This window comes from Micropterus dolomieu, linkage group LG13 (assembly GCF_021292245.1).
Source record: "Micropterus dolomieu isolate WLL.071019.BEF.003 ecotype Adirondacks linkage group LG13, ASM2129224v1, whole genome shotgun sequence".
Taxonomy (NCBI): domain Eukaryota; kingdom Metazoa; phylum Chordata; class Actinopteri; order Centrarchiformes; family Centrarchidae; genus Micropterus; species Micropterus dolomieu.
In genome coordinates this window covers 30,031,157-30,035,876 of record NC_060162.1, presented here as the reverse complement: position 1 = coordinate 30,035,876, position 4,720 = coordinate 30,031,157, and the positions used below count along the sequence as shown (strand labels likewise).

The window sequence follows — 4,720 nt, the reverse complement described above, 5'->3', positions numbered from 1 at the left end:
AAACTTAACAAGGCAGCAACACTTCAAAATATCTAGACAGTCTATATTTCCATTTTCCATACCAGATTATCATTAACACTACTGTAAATATCTGTACCATTATTCTTTCAGTCTATAGCAACATCACCTTTACTGTCTGTACCTCTGTGTGGATATTGTGTAGGCTGCCTCCCTCCCCTCTCTCTCTCTCTCTCTCACCACCAACCGGTCGAGGCAGATGGCCGCCCACTCTGAGCCATGGTTCTGCTCGAGGTTTCTGCATTTTAAAGGCAGGGTAGGCAAGTAGCTTCTAAAACACTTTTTGTCATATTTGTTTAAAATGTCTATATAGTCTGTAGTCCTCTCAGGGCTGCAGTAAACACTCGTGCCACTCGTTTCATTCGGACCTAATGCAATGATTGGCTGGCTGACTGTCACTCTCCCTCGCTGCCATGGCTACCAGCCCTGCTGCTACAGGTGCTGCCTCCATACGCTCACCCGGTCAGCTCGCTCTCAGACCCGACGAGCGAAGCGGTCAGACAGGTGGGTGATATCTGCATGGCTTTTCAACGATCGTGACAACTGAGGAACACCAAGGGGCTGAAAAGTTACACCGTGGTGGCTTTATTTCTGCTGGACAGGTAATCTGGCTTTTATCATTTTGATGGTGATTTGTTACTTTCATCGCTAGTAAACGTAGCTACCTACTTAGCATACAGCTAACTGTTGCTACGAGTGCAGACTGGTGTAGGAGCCAGAGTAGAGACAATGAATTCTATCTAGCTGTAGGTGAGCTGGAAAACAGCAGAGCGAGCTGTGTTTTCCAACGCTAATATTAGGTAAGACAATGTAAGTGTAGACTGCGCCTGTTTAGTTATTCACCATCTGGGTTTATTATACTATGTTTACACCTATCTTTACACCTTGTATCTAATCTGTTTGTGTGATTATCTTGTGTCTGCAGGCGTTGTTTGACTGTATGTTACTCTTTTACAAATGATGTAGCTGTGTGTTTGTAGTTAAGACATTTCAACGTTAGTATACATAAACAATGCTGGCTAAAGTTCCCCAAGTATCTGTGTTTCTGGTATATAAGCTACCTATAATATAGTTTGACATTGTTCGTAGCTAAACCTACTGTGTGAAAACCTTTTACTGTAACTGGTGTTGTGCCATTACCTATTTTACCAGAAGTAAAAAATCCTGTGTGTTTTATTTCTACTGCGCCCTCGGGTCACCTGCAGTCTTCCGACACCCTGTGCTTCTGATCGGAACATGCTGGTTGGCCTGGATTACAACCACCATGTCCACAGACCAGCCAGGAGAAAAGCTGATGACACAGTTCAGTGTGTTGCATTATGAGTACTCTTGTGCATTTTACTCAATACGTTTATAAGTGATGAGTCAAAAACTATTAAACAGTATGAGGAATACAGATACATGGTGCTAATTTATTGTTACTGATTGCATTTTATGTGGTAATGCTAATTACTCTATAAGAGAATAATGTCAGGTGTTACAAACCTTTCACTAAGCGGATCCTCCTTTCTGTATTATCAGGTACAGCAAGGTGTATAACAAAAAGTCCAGGAAGTGGAGCTTGTACTCATTGAAGGTGGAGAAGGACTACAGTTACATCGCAGACCTCCAGAGTGCCATCCTCCTCCTCCTCTGACGGTTGTCTACTACTGAGGAGATGCCTAGAAGCAGAACCAAGAGACCTGATGATCCCCGTCAACATGGGGTTCTGTCAGGTGTCCCTGCCCCAACTGTTTTGCTAGATACAGCAAAATATAAAACAAAAAGTAATATGGTTGGTTTTGAAATGTGGTAATCATGTCAGAGGTGATTGGGATAGGTGATAAGATGCTACAAGTAAAGTCTGAACTGTCTTCATAATCAGTCAAAATACATCTGGACACAACTTGTCTTTCTTCCTGTATATACTTATTTTTATTAATTTTTAAAAAATGATCTATTTGTGATATAGGTTGTAGTTTTAGTAGTATATAATAACAATAACAAAAGTGTTATACCACATTTGGATGTCATTATTGAGAGACATAAGACACAAATGTAGTTGCTTGATTGTTTATGCTGCAAGTGTAAAGAAAAGGCATTTATCATTTTCAATGTTTTATGAGAATGAAAGAATGAAAATGAAAGAATGAAAATATTATCCAGGACAGGGAAAAATATCTTTGTATTTTCTCTACCCTCCTGGGCATAAAAAGAAAACAATGTACAGGTATTCATTCACACAGTGGAGGGAATTATTTGTGTAGCAGTTAGTGACATTACATCTGACACCCTGCTAGGATTAAACCTCTGTATTATCCTAATGGATCAGGATAACAGTTGCATATCTTCCAGAAACAGCAACTCAGTATCACGAGTCTGTCTAAGTGCTCCACACTGCCACACTACAAACTGTCTGTATGCTGCCTGACTGAACTGTCTGTTACTCTGTGCTGGGTCTGGAAGATCAGCCTTGTGTGGTGCATGGAAACACTGTAGTCTGGATGTTGTCCACAGTCCTCAGATTCTGGTCTGTAAAGGAATATATAGTTTTTAGAACCCCAAATGGGAAAGATCTCTGTAATTGGAAAGAACATTCATCAACATCATCAGATATTTTTATTGAACAGGGGTTTGTTGTTCTCTAACAGGACTTCTGTGTCCACATTACACACCAGGTCAATGTACATGACACAGATGAGCCGATGGGTGAAGCAGAGCTGTAGTTAGTTGTTGTAATCAGTAAACGATAATAAAAAAGTAATAACAATAATAGATATATAAAGCACTTTATTTTTGACTGTCAAAGGGCTTAGGGGGAAACACCAGAAAAACCTTCAGACAAGTACACTGGGAGACAATAGACTAATATTAAAATATATATGTATAGATATACCTGTTCATATGCTGTTGTTGGAGCGTTAAGCTCATTGCAGATATGTGCTGCTCGTCTTGCACCTCGTCCTGCCTCTTCTTCCTCGGACCCCGGCAGCCCTCCCTCCTCTGCTTCGCCTCGACCCCGGGCTGGTCCCGGTCCTGTCCCGGTTTGTGCTTGGCTCTGGGGTGCAGTCCTCATCAGAGACAATAATGCTGTCACAGTGGAAGCTCTAACCTGCAAAACAACGTACATGTTATGGATCTAACAAGAAATTCAAGTTCGTGTAGTGTAACTGATGGAAACTTTTTACTAATTAAAACTCGGTCTTTTTAAACCTATCCAATATTAACATGCTAGCTTGATAGTGAGTACTAACAGCCGGGTTAGTTGTTTATTTTTATAATGATAAAGTTAGATGTTTTCTTACCCCTGATGTGAGCCGCTGCTCTCCGCTCGTCACACTGTGCTCGTCCTGCTGCGGTGTCTGCAAGGCGCGTTCACGTGTTTTGGGGGCGTGGCTTTGGAAGGAGCCGAGAAGGGAGGGGGTGGGAGTTTCTCTGTTGGATACTTTCAAAATCCAGCATTTTCTGGCTATTTTCTCTATTAAACATGTAGTCTTAATACCAGCAGACTAATAATTCAACAGTTCCTCATGTAGTCATAACAACAGTAGATCACAGTAGAGCAGTGCGTGCACTGTCACAGCGTCTGCAGTCAATACTCCCACTCAAGGATCTAACCACAGTGAGCTTGTTTCTGTGTTCATGACTACAGTTCACCACTTTTAAGTATTTAAGTATTTTATCACCTACCAACCAGTAAGAATTCCGGCTCTCACAGACCTGTTAGTTCTTCTTTAAGAAACCCTCCTGTTCTCCACTCATTACCTGTATTAACTGCACCTGTTTGAAGTCGTTACCTGTATAAAAAACACCTGTCCACACACTCAATCAAACAGACTCCAACCTTTCCACAATGCCCAAGACCAGAGAGCTGTGTAAGGGCATCAGGGATAAAATGGTAGACCTGCACAAGGCTGGGATGGGCTACAGGACAATAGGCAAGCAGATTGGTGAATTCAATTCAGTTCAATTCAATTTTATATATATAGCGCCAAATCACAACAACAGTTATCTCACAGCGCTTTTCATAAAAGAGCAGGTCTAGACTATACTCTATGATGCTATTTACAGAAGCCCAACAGTTCCCACCAAGAGCAAGCACTAGGCGACAGAGGCAAGGAAAAACTTCCTTTTAAGAGGCAGAAACCTCGAGCAGAACCATGGCTCAGGGTGGGCGGCCATCTGCCTCGACCGGGAGAGAAAGAGAGAGAGGAACATAGAGAGAGCAATAGAGGGACAGAGAGAGGGATGGAAGGAGAGAGAGAGAGAGTGAGAGAGAGGGAGAGGGCAAGAGAGGAACAGAGAGAAAAAGAGAGGGATGGAAGGAGAGAGAGGGGAGGGTGGCAGCCTACACAATATACACACAGAGGTACAGACAGTAAAGGTGATGTTGCTATAGACTAAATGAAAAATGGTACAGATATTTATAATAGTGTTAATGATAACAATCGTAATGTTAATGATTATAATAATAATAATAGGACTAGTAACAATAGTTGTTGTAGCAGAGGGTGTCGAGCAGGAACACGGGGGCAGCAGGTGACCCGCAGCCACAGATCCAGACTCCACAGCTCCAGAGCCAGAAACACCTGCAGGAAGTGATAGGAGGAGAGAGGAGAGGGACGAGAAAGCACAAGACTACCGGAAAGGGGAGAAGTTGTGTTAGTAACATGCAATAATGGGATGAGGTTGCATACAGAGGGAGAGAAAGTAGAGGAGAGAG

General features: G+C 42.3%; 2 long non-coding RNA genes across 2 annotated transcripts; one reads left to right on the top strand and one right to left on the bottom strand.

The window, feature by feature from the left end:
• The first annotated feature begins 377 nt into the window (after positions 1-377).
• On the top strand, positions 378-1,600 carry LOC123982114. The gene is made up of 3 exons (XR_006827906.1): positions 378-620; positions 1,224-1,320; positions 1,540-1,600. It is a non-coding gene; the product is annotated as an uncharacterized LOC123982114 (long non-coding RNA).
• An 870-nt stretch (positions 1,601-2,470) lies between these two features.
• Positions 2,471-3,429, bottom strand: LOC123982074. Its single transcript, XR_006827898.1, has 3 exons — positions 3,303-3,429; positions 2,894-3,109; positions 2,471-2,529 (listed from the first exon to the last, which is right to left on the bottom strand). It is a non-coding gene; the product is annotated as an uncharacterized LOC123982074 (long non-coding RNA).
• Between the last annotated feature and the right edge of the window lie 1,291 nt (positions 3,430-4,720).